Source organism: Procambarus clarkii, chromosome 24 (genome assembly GCF_040958095.1).
Source record: "Procambarus clarkii isolate CNS0578487 chromosome 24, FALCON_Pclarkii_2.0, whole genome shotgun sequence".
Lineage (NCBI taxonomy): Eukaryota > Metazoa > Arthropoda > Malacostraca > Decapoda > Cambaridae > Procambarus > Procambarus clarkii.
Window position 1 is genome coordinate 8,720,001 of NC_091173.1, and position 12,504 is coordinate 8,732,504.

The following is a 12,504-nucleotide window of genomic DNA, read 5'->3' on the forward strand; positions in this document are numbered from 1 at the left end:
AACGAGGGGACATGGATGGAAACTGGAAACTCAGATGAGTCACAGAGATGTTAGGAAGTTTTCTTTTAGCGTGAGAGTAGTGGAGAAATGGAATGCACTTGGGGAACAGGTTGTGGAAGCAAATGCTATTCATACTTTTAAAACTAGGTATGATAGGGAAATGGGACAGGAGTCATTGCTGTAAATAACCGATAGCTGGAAAGGCGGGATCCAAGAGTCAATGCTCGATCCTGCAAGCACATATAGGTGAGTACAAATAGGTGAGTACACACCGTACAGCTCTGCTAGGTAAATACAAACAAATCCCACCCAGCAAGCACTCAGCCACACACACAAGCCACATTCAGTAGTTTCAAAGCGTTATATGACAAAGAGTGCTGGGAAGACGGGACACCACGAGCGTAGCTCTCATCCTGTAACTACACTTAGGTAATTACACACACACACACACACACACAGAAGGTGGTGGAGGCCAAGACCGTCAGTAGTTTCAAAGCGTTATATGACAAAGAGTGCTGGGAAGACGGGACACCACGAGCGTAGCTCTCATCCTGTAACTACACTTAGGTAATTACACACTATGATCAAACTGGTGACGAGACATATAATGACTTACCAGACACATAAACTAAGCAGCTTTCCTCATTATCCTATTTCCTTTCCTGTTGAATTACACGAATTTCTCTATTACTATTTTCCCCTATTTTCATTGTGCCTTATTCCCAGTTTGGCGAGGACTTGGTAGCGTACCAGGAGGCTACCAGGTATGGCACAAATAGGTAAGTGCACTCACACACACAAAGCTGGAAAAACATTCAGAGGGACAGAAAAAAAAAGGAAATTACTAATTACCTGAGTACCAAGTGTGGGCGTGTCTGCGGCTGGGGGAGAAACCAACCAGAACCACAGAGAGTGTGGGAGAGGGAGAGAGAGAGGCGGCTTCCAGTCTCCCCTAGATCAGTGCTCCTCGTTCCATGCGGATGCACGCAACGAAGTTACTCGCTAAAACACCCCGAGGGAGCCCTTGATGCGGGATCTGAGGGATATTTCACTCGACTAGAACTATTTTTTAAGTGCTGCGACGGTAGGGGGAGAGGCATAAGGGGGAGGGGTGGGGGTGGTTGTAAGGGGAAGAAATTAAGGGGTTTAAGGGATAGTGGGAGAGTCGTAAAGGGGGGGGGGAGGGTTATGAGGGAAGATGTGGCTGTGCTCGTTTACATGTACACATATGTGTACCACATGCTTCCCGATGTACTCACATACGACTCACACAAGCCTCATGAGTGACACTTCACGAGTGACTCACACACTCATCACACGCACGCTTCATAATTGACTCATAGAAGCCTCATTAATGACTCACACGACTCATTAATGTCGCATACAAGCCGCTTGAATGATTCTCACAAGCCTCGTGAGTGACTCGCAACTCACGTCACATTTGCACTTCAAAGTAATATATACCGACATCTCTAAGAGGACGGCCCGCGAGACCAACAAACTATCTGATAGTCGCACGAACTGACGGACCGACGATAGTTTGAACGCACTAATTGACGGACAGCCAATCGGATGGACGGACGATCTAAGACCTGCCAAAGTCTTGACCTAAGACTTGGCAGTATGGGCGCCCTCGCTGGTAATTGAATGAGGAGGCGGAGTAAATCTTGCGACCTCCTGCACCCTCACAGAGAATAACAATGAGGGTGTAAGGCGACCTCTTGATGCCTTGTGATGTCGCCTCATAGCAGATTCAACAGCATTTGGTCCTTAAGGCGAATCTGATCCCTCAGTGTTTTTATATAGAGAATTCAACTCCTCGTATCTTTGTCGTATGGGAATTAATTAATGATTTGAAATTGATATATGGCATATTACACTTTTTCCTGGAATATCTGAGGTTGAATTGGGGGATAGATGCTCTCAGAGTACCATTTGTGAGTGTCAACTGCGTCAAGTAGTAGCTAGATAACACAAGGTTATAAAATATAATGAAGCTATAATAAAGCATTTCAATAATAATAATAATGTGATAATAATGACTATGGTGAATTTCAAACAATTCCAACTTTAATATTGCGCCAATGTACAAGGCCAGCTCTACCACCTAATCACTACACCAAGCCCCCTCTACCACCTAATCACTACACCAAGCCCCCTCTACCACCTAATCACTACACCAAGCCCCCTCTACCACCTAATCACTACACGAAGCCCCCTCTACCACCTAATCACTACACCAAGCCCCCTCTACCACCTAATCACTACACCAAGCCCCCTCTACCACCTAATCACTACACCAAGCCCCCTCTACCACCTAATCACTACACGAAGCCCCCTCTACCACCTAATCACTACACCAAGCCCCCTCTACCACCTAATCACTACACCAAGCCCCCTCTACCACCTAATCACTACACCAAGCCCCCTCTACCACCTAATCACTACACCAAGCCCCCTCTACCACCTAATCACTACACCAAGCCCCCTCTACCACCTAATCACTACACCAAGCCCCCTCTACCACCTAATCACTACACCAAGCCCCCTCTACCACCTAATCACTACACCAAGCCCCCTCTACCACCTAATCACTACACCAAGCCCCCTCTACCACCTAATCACTACACGAAGCCCCCTCTACCACCTAATCACTACACCAAGCCCCCTCTACCACCTAATCACTACACGAAGCCCCCTCTACCACCTAATCACTACACCAAGCCCCCTCTACCACCTAATCACTACACCAAGCCCCCTCTACCACCTAATCACTACACCAAGCCCCCTCTACCACCTAATCACTACACCAAGCCCCCTCTACCACCTAATCACTACACCAAGCCCCCTCTACCACCTAATCACTACACCAAGCCCCCTCTACCACCTAATCACTACACCAAGCCCCCTCTACCACCTAATCACTACACCAAGCCCCCTCTACCACCTAATCACTACACCAAGCCCCCTCTACCACCTAATCACTACACCAAGCCATTAGCACCACAGCACACCCCTCTCCCCCCACTATACCACCACAATACAATGTATCTTTTAGGAGCCAAGGTCCTGATAAACTAGTGCCAAGTCTGAGGTGAAAAATCAGTTTTAAACCATAGATAAAACATGGGAGTGAATACCACCTTCGGGGAGGGACCTGGCCACCACCTATCTCCTGGCTGGCTCCGTGAGGGGCGGGCGGGGGTAGGTGGGTGGGCTTGCACTCTCGTAAATTATTTATGGCTACTTCCTTTTACTTCCCCTCCTCCTGCTCCTCCTCCTCTTCCCCTCCTTCTCCTCTGCCTTCTACCGAAGCTCTTGATTTGTATGTTTCGAACGCGTGAGGTCACTTCTTAAGATTTTAGGGTGGATAGGACTTCTTAAGGTATTGGGGTGGATAGGACAGGAGACAGACAGAGAGAGAGAGAGAGAGAGAGAGAGAGTGAGAGAGTGAGAGAGTGAGAGAGTGAGAGAGTGAGAGAGTGAGAGAGTGAGAGAGTGAGAGAGTGAGAGAGTGAGAGAGAGAGAGAGAGAGAGAGAGAGAGAGAGAGAGAGAGAGAGAGAGAGAGAGAGAGAGAGAGAGAGAGAAAGAAAGAAAGAGAAAGAGAGAACGCACTGTGTAGAATGAATCATTTACATGAAAAACTACACTCAGTAATTGAGTTAGCCACAAAAAAAACATATGCAGATTTAAGGTTATTTGATTCACTAATACATCAGTACCTGCACTGAAGTATCCTATTAGTGGCTCTTGACCCTATAATGTCAAGGAAGGGCTCCCCCTCATACTCTGGACCCCCACGACGTCAAGGAAGGGCTCCCCCTCATACTCTGGACCCCCACGACGTCCAGGAAGGGCTCCCCCTCATACTCTGGACCCCCACGACGTCCAGGAAGGGCTCCCCCTCATACTTTGAACCCCACGACGTCATGGAAGGGCTCCCTCCTCATTCTCTGGACCCCCACGACGTCAAGGAAGGGCTCCCCCCTCATACTCTGGACCCCACGACGTCAAGGAAGGGCTCCTCCTCATACTCTAGACCCCACGACGTCAAGGAAGGGCTCCCCCTCATACTCTGGACCCCACGACGTCAAGGAAGGGCTCCCCCCTCATATTCTGGACCCCACGACGTCAAGGAAGGGCTCCTCCTCATACTCTAGACCCCACGACGTCAAGGAAGGGCTCCCTCTCATACTCTGGACCCCACGACGTCAAGGAAGGGCTCCCCCTCATACTCTGGACCCCACGACGTCAAGGAAGGGCTCCCCCTCATACTCTGGACCCCACAACGTCAAGGAAGGGCTCCCCCTCATACTCTGGACCCCACGACGTCAAGGAAGGCCTCTCCCTCATACTCTGGACCCCACGACGTCAAGGAAGGGCTCCCCCCTCATACTCTGGACCCCACGACGTCAAGGAAGGGCTCCTCCTCATACTCTAGACCCCACGACGTCAAGGAAGGGCTCCCTCTCATACTCTGGACCCCACGACGTCAAGGAAGGGCTCCCCCTCATACTCTGGACCCCACAACGTCAAGGAAGGGCTCCTCCTCATACTCTGGACCCCACAACGTCAAGGAAGGGTCTCTACACTTAAACATAAATAATAATCTGGAACATTTGAAGGCTCGGAGTCCCATCTTGAGCCTTCCACAGTGGCCACATGGGAGGCAGACATTGCCTGCAACCAGGCTGATGCCATTATGTTGGCGCCTTGCCAGGGCTCTCTACTCCCCTAACACAGTTTGCAGAACTGAGCTCCAACTCCTGAGCTCTGCCTTTCCAGACGCTGTTCCTTGTCGTGTCTGTTTGTAAAAACTATGACTGGTGGTACAGCTCTGCCAGCAAACTTTACAATCTTACCGCAGAGTCTCGCAATGTTGTCATAGTTGCAGCGACGTTGAGACAACGTTCATTTTCTGCTGTATGATCAGCCCACAACCATCTGGCAATCATGCCTCCACTACTTTACTACTTTACTCAGTAGTAAAGTTACTACTTTACTACTTTATAGTTCATTGTTCATTTGTTAACTGCTGACACTGGGAAACCTATTTATTATGTATCTGTGGCACATTCGATTCCGTGTGTGTGCCGTGTTGCTGTGCCACCCATGCCAAATAGTCTTTGTCTCTCTTGTCTATTCCTTTGTGTGTAGTGTATGTGGTGATCATGTCTCCTCAAAAACGTGTGACTGGGCAACTTGTTCTCTCGGTTAATATATTGCATTTTGACATAAAAATTATCCTACGGACAAAACATGATGTATTATAAAGCTTAGCTGCTCACAAATATTCAGGTTTTATACGCGTGGGGTTGCTCGGTTAGGTTAGAGAGAGAGAGAGAGAGAGAGAGAGAGAGAGAGAGAGAGAGAGAGAGAGAGATTCAGAATCAACTTAGAGGATGAAGGGGAATGGAAAAAACCTGATTTTAATAATTGTAATAATTCAATTCATATCACACTTCTAATAAAGGTTAGGCTCGGGTGTTTTAGCACACTATTTTCTGCCCGTTTTGGCAACTGTAGACGACAGGCTGGACTGGAAGTGTGGCTGTGGGCGGCCTCTCCCTCCACCCTATCTCCCTGTTATCCTCTGCATACCTTTATTCAAACATGGAAAGCGGATATACCCCTGCATAATAGTGGTTGGTACCCATGCATAGTAGTGGTACTCGTACATAAGGGTACCAAGGGTCCCGGTAGTACAGTCGGGTTTGTTCTCGACGCACAATCGAGAATTCCGGGCTCGAATCCCGGGCGGAACAGAAATAGCTGGGCACATTTCCTTTTATCTAATGCCGCTGTTCACCTAGCAGTAAGTAGGTACTCAAGAGTTAGTCAGCTTGTAGTGGGGTTGCATCCTGGGCGGGGTCAGCAATTCGGCCTTGGGGGGGTGGACCTAGATATAAACCTAACGTGTATGAATACCCTCTGGCTTCCTGTCCCCCCTGTTATAATGAATTATAACATTGTGGTCCCCATACATAACAGCGAAACACATGTAACAAGTGTGAGAGAGACACGTAACGGCAGCTCTTTAACATAACATAATTTATCTGATAAATTTAATTTAAAATAAGATAAATAACAGATATCTGATATTCATTAACATAACGTCAATATTCTCATACACAACCGAACGCCACTACTGGCGAGTGTCACAATAATAACAACGTTCACTTGTACACAAGAAAAACATATGAACTATAAAGAAATGCAGCGAGTTTGTGTTAGCAAAACCACATCTGTCGTAAATCTGTTGACTTGTAGCCATCTGCCCCTCGAGCTGGGATATGCAGGTGGCTTTGATGGCCGCTGTGCAATAAGCAAGCACATGTTGCAACGTTGACGTCGGCATCAATATCAACATTTCTCCCCAAAAAAATGTTTAATGGCGGCCTCTGTTCAACGAACACACCAGCACGCGGGGTCAGTGATCAGCCAGCAACGTTAGGGGAAGGTGTGGATAACTAGTTCATGTATGTTTGTTGTTGTTATAGATTCAGCTACTCGGAACACAACGTTCCAAGTAGCACGTGTTATGGTCAGCACGTAACTTAGCTGGTACAGGAGCGGGGCAAGTAGCACGGGTTATGGTGAGCCCGTAGTGGACTTACCTGGCACAGGAGCGGTGTTGTGTGCGTTCATGTAATATGCGCGATATATTTATATATCGTGCACAAGGGAGAGGAGGAGGGAGATGGTATTATTGGGAAATGCCCACCAAGAGTGGACAGGACAGAGAGGCACGGGAAGGCGAGAGCGAGAGAGAGAGAGAGAGAGAGAGAGAGAGAGAGAGAGAGAGAGAGAGAGAGAGAGAGAGAGAGAGAGAGAGAGAGAGAGAGAGAGAGAGGGAGGGAGGGAGGGAGGGGGGGAGAGAGAGAGAGGGAGGGAGTGAGGGAGGGAGGGAGGGAGGGAGGGAGGGAGGGAAGGAGGGGGGGGAGAGAGAGAGGAGAGAGAGAGAGAGAGAGAGAGAGAGAGAGAGAGAGAGAGAGAGAGAGAGAGAGAGAGAGAGAGAGAGAGAGGGAGGGAGGGAGGGAGGGAGGGAGGGAGGGAGGGGGGGAGGAAGAGAGAGGGAGGGAGTGAGGGAGGGAGGGAGGGAGGGAGGGAGGGAGGGAGGGAGGGAGGGAGGGAAGGAGGGGGAGAGAGAGAGAGAGAGAGAGAGAGAGAGAGAGAGAGAGAGAGAGAGAGAGAGAGAGAGAGAGAGAGAGAGAGAGAGAGAGAGAGAGAGAGAGAGAGAGAGATTCAGAATCAACTTAGAAGATGAAGGGGAATGGAAAAAAACCTTGATTTTAATAACTGTAATAATTCAATTCATATCACACTTCTAATAAAGGAAGCATTTGCATTACATTTCTTGTCAATAAGAGCATGAATACCGTACAACTCAACAGACTATTCGTGCCACTGAGTTTGGTAAAATGACAAACGCTCCGATCATTTTACTCTACATTAATAAACTACTTTATCATGAATACATGCAATTCCTCTTGGAGAACTAATAACCATTAGAATAAATACTACACTCGAATGCAAGATAGTTACTGAACGTAAATTGAAAATTCATCACATACCCGTCATTCAGTAATCTACTATTCAATGATGACGGTGATATCATATTCCAAAATATATTGTAAAAAAGTCTCATAAATAATAATCTGAATATTAGATCACAGAACGTGAACCTCGCAATAATAATATATGAATGAACTCTGAACACACTCATGTTCATACGTAATTGATTGAAATTCGACAAGGCTGCTTGTGTTAATGGGTCGCAGTATTCATCTATTTAATTATGGTTTATCGACGTATCTATTGGAAGGACTATGAGCTAATCGTTTTGTTGTTGTTCAAGATTCGCTACCTGGAAGAAAAAGTTCCAAGTAGCACGGGCTATGGTGAGCCCGTAGTAATTTATGGGTTAATCGTTGATCCTTTTTTGAATTTTGCATTGATGGTCTAGTACATACACCAGACCATAAGAGTTGTGAAGACGACAGAAGGCCTAGTGGCTCATATACAGCTATTCCAATTTATAACTACCCAATCGTTCATGTGTCTAACCAACCCATCGAGACAACCCAGCGATCCCACCTCTTATTATGTGGCTCAGTAAATTGCTACATAAATCAACAACCGTATTTTGAAACCAATATTTACCCAGGTCTTTGTTTTACAGGATGAATCGACCCTCGATTCGACGAAAACTCGATCAGTCGACCCTGTATGTGAATCCTCCTTAATGGTAAGTACGAGACTTATTTGTTGTCCTGATATGAGACCTCGACAAGCGTCGTTTGGTGGAAAACATCTAGTTGTATTTCTTAAGTCCATCCTTAGTCTTACCCGCTCCTTCGCCCCTTATCCTCACATTCATTTCAAGTGCTATATCGTCCTACTGACTTAGTTCTTCAGACTCATGCTTACCTTACCTTATCCTCTAGAAACAACGAAGATGCGAATACAGCCCATTGCAATTGAAAATGCAATGGATGGGACCTCATTAGCCATCCACCAAACACGACCGTTGATTTCCACCGGCTTCTTCAATTATGAGTCACGAATTCACTCTTGCCTAATTCGTATTTAAAAGTTTAAGTTATTTTTCCTGGTTGTTCAAACGCTGGCGCTCTCGTGGCATTAAATTCCCCTTGAATTCCTCGAGAGATAAAGTTCTATGGAAATGCTTGATGTTGAGGGTTGAGAGAGACGTAGTCTGACGCATGACTTAAGTTACGTCTTTATAGGCGTCCTGGGGCCAGATTGACGAAGCAGTTACGCAAGTACTTACGAACGTGAACATCTTTCCTCAATCTTTAACGGCTTTGGTTACATGTATTAAACAGATTACAAGTATGAAAACTTCCCAATCAACTGTTGTTATTGTTATAAACAGCCTCCTGGTGCTTCGGAGCTCATTAACTGTTTAATTATTGTAAACAAAGCCGCCGAAGATTGAGAAAAGATGGACAGGTTCGTAAGTGCTTGCGTAACTGCTACGTGAATCTGGCCTCCAGGAGGGGCCGATACGTCGCCACAGGTGTTTTTGCTGAGGGGCCTTTGGGGCCGTGACGGTCTGCAATCATGGGGGGGGGGGCCTGTGCCCCCTGTCACCAGGCAGCCTCCATTGGCCTGGAGTTCTCTAGGATTGCTTCCTACCACGCGGTGGAGGTGGTAATGATTGATATGCTCCGTGTCCCAGTGGAGTCTGTATGTGGTGTGCAGCTGCTTACGGACGGCGGCCGATAGTCAAGTTCCACTCCCCGGCGATTTATCAAGGTCTCGTCACGCGCTATGATGGGCGCTCCTTCGATCTTCCTGGAGATGGTGGGTCGGTGACCCTCTCCGACCGTTGTGGTACCACGACGTATATGTGGCAGTGCATGGGATGCCCTTTGAGTTCCCTGAGGATCTCCTACGTCGGTTCTTTGCCCGGTTTGGGCGGGTCCTCCATGTGAGGATGAATGCTGTCCCTACCGGGAGATGGAAGGGGGTCCCGTGTGGGACTCTCGCCATGCGCCTCCGGGATCCTGTACCGTCCTCCATCATGCTGTTGGGGCTCCCGATTCGTGTTTTTCACGCAGGACAACCTCGGACCTGTTTCGGGTGCGCCCTACCTGGTCACCTGGCCGCGGGGTGAGGAGCGCCGGGTCACCCCTGTTAATCTTCATGGGTTAAATCATGGGTTCGTATCCTGGCCGGAGAGGATTTACTGGGCGCAAATCCTTAACTGTAGCCTCTGTGTAACTCAACAGTAAAATGTGTACTTAGGTTGTAACAACGATTCTTCGCGGCAGGGGATCGTATTCCAGGGACCTGCCCGAAACGCTACGTGCACTAGTGGCTCTACAAGAATGTAACAACTCTTGTATATATCTCAAAAAAAAAAAAAAACTTTTTCAGGAGGAGGATTTTCCCCCGCTGTCGGCCCCGGACCTGTCTCAACGCTGTCGGCCCCGGACCTGTCTCAACGCTGTCGGCCCCGGACCTGTCTCAACGCTGTCGGCCCCGGACCTGTCTCAACGTGATGGACCGTGTGATGATTCCCTGCTGGTTTCTGCCCCGGTGTTGGGTGGTGGTGTGGATGTTGACGTGTGGGTTGGGGCGGCCCCGCCCCGGCCCCGCCCCGGCCCCGCCCCCGCCTCCGACGTCCCTGCCTCCGACGTCCCTGCCTCCGACGTCCCTGCCCCTGTCGCCCCAGCCCGCCCCGTCTCGGCCGCCCATATGCCTGCTCCGTCCCTGCATGCGGCGTCTCCTGTCCCTTTGGATGTTCGCGGCGAGGAGTCTCCTGCTGTGTGTGGTCCGGTGCCCTCGGCCGTGGAGGCTGCGGTTCTCAGGGGCCGGACCTTGAAGGCGCGTCCTTCGGAATGTTGTTGTGGAACAGGATGATGGGGGTGGTAGCTCAGATGACCGGCAGCTTGTCTCCAAGCGTTCGAGGCGGGTCCGGAGTGTGTCTCCCCTTCGTGGGGTGCCTTGGGTGGAGGTGGAAGAGTACGATGATCCGGCGTTTGCTGCTGAGGTTGGGGGTAATGTGGGGGGGGGAGCTCTGTGCTGCCTCCGGAGTCGCCCCCTGTGCCTACTGCTGATGACTCCTCACGGTGGGAGGTTGCTCCTGCCGCACGGGACCTCGTCGTGGTCTTACGGAAGGATGTGCGCCAAGGTGCCTCTGCTCCTCTGCTCGGTGGCGGGTTCCCCGACTCGTCTGTGTCCTCTGCGGGTTCCCCTAGTGTGCAGCCCCGTGTGCAGCCTCGTGCGCCGGTCGGTACAAAGCCTCAAAGCTCCCGGGGCACCTCCAAGTGCCGATTCCAGTGCGAAACCCTTTAGTGTGGACCCCTTCCCTGTGCTCGCGGCCGCCGGGGGCGTGGTCCCTCGGTCACGGGTGTTGGACTTCGTTTGGGACGACAGGGTGCGCGAGGGCCCGTGGTGCTCGTTGACTATTTGGGTTCCGAGGTTAAAGGGGTTTATTTATGGGGTGCCTGATTGGATGCCTCGGCCTTGTGTGTCTCCTGGCACACCGGTGTCCGAAGATGCCCAGCTGGTCTGGGAGGCGTACTGCTTGCGCTTCCCAGCACAGGAGTTTCCGGACAAGTATGGTTAGTGCCTGTGTTTGCTTGTATACTTCATGTCTGTGATCTTGTTACCGTGTCTGCGGTTCTATGTCTATTTTGTCTCCGTGTTCGGTTTCGCCCTGTTGGGCGGTGTGCTTGTGTGTGTTCCGAGTGCATTTTGTTTGTTTCTTTTGGTTGTGCTGTGTGTGTTTTGTGTTCTGTTGCTTGTGTTGTTTCTAGGGCTGTTTGTGTGCGTGCCGGTTCCTGCGTGTGTTCCGGTTATGACTTCCTGTCTGTCTTGGCTTCTAGTACTGCTTGTGTAGCCCTTCAGGCTGGCTTGTGTTACTAGATTTGTATGTATTTTGTACCATATCGTTCTGTGTCTTTTTCATGTTTCCTGTTGTATGCTTATTTCTTTTCTGTTTTATGTTTCCTTTGTTGACCAGACCACACACTAGAAATTGAAGGGACGACGACGTTTCGGTCCGTCCTGGACCATTCTCGTTTCGGTCCAGGACGGACCGAAACGTCGTCGTCCCTTCAATTTCTAGTATGTGGTCTGGTCAACATACTTCAGCCACGTTATTGTGACTCATCGCCTGCATGTTTCCTTTCTCTGTTGTTCTCATGGTTGTTTGTGCTTTATGGATTACTACTTGTACTGTTTTGTCTAACTGTTTTTATGTGTATTTAATGTACTTTATCAATAAAAAGAAAGAAAGAAAAGATACGTCGCCACATTTCATCCTTGTCATACGGGTGAGTTAGGAGTTTGTTTCCAGTCACGTTGTTACTCATGTCTAGGCGCTTCTCTTTACAATTAATCCGTGTACGCAAATGACAGTTTAGAAATGAATTATTCCATGAATTGACCTGTTGAACTGTTGTGATTGAGGCCTGGCAGTTATTGACTTCTTGCTGCGTTGATTTATGAAGTCATATGTACGGCTTCAATGACAAAATTGTCTAGTTCTTTCATATATATATATATATATATATATATATATATATATATATATATATATATATATATATATATATATATATATATATATATATGTATATATATATATATATATATATATATATATATATATATATATATATATATATTTATATATAATTATAATTATTATTTATATGAGTTTCACAAGTTTCTTAGAGCTTTACAAATTTAGCTTAGTAGTTAGAGCAACTTCTTACGGCGTTGTACTAATTACAAAATAGTATAATATAGTGCAGTAATAAGACGAAGCTCCAGACCTGGATCAGAAAACGGTACTCATTGAATGAATGATATTATTAGTTTGGTTGTGGAAAATGTAAAAAAAAAATCTACATAATTGGCCTGCTTGGGGGTGGAGAATTAGGGTGTGGGGAGAGTAGGGAGGAGGGGGGAGGGGGATGGCAGGCAAAGAATCAACAGAGAGGCTTATGAACACTTTCGCAGAC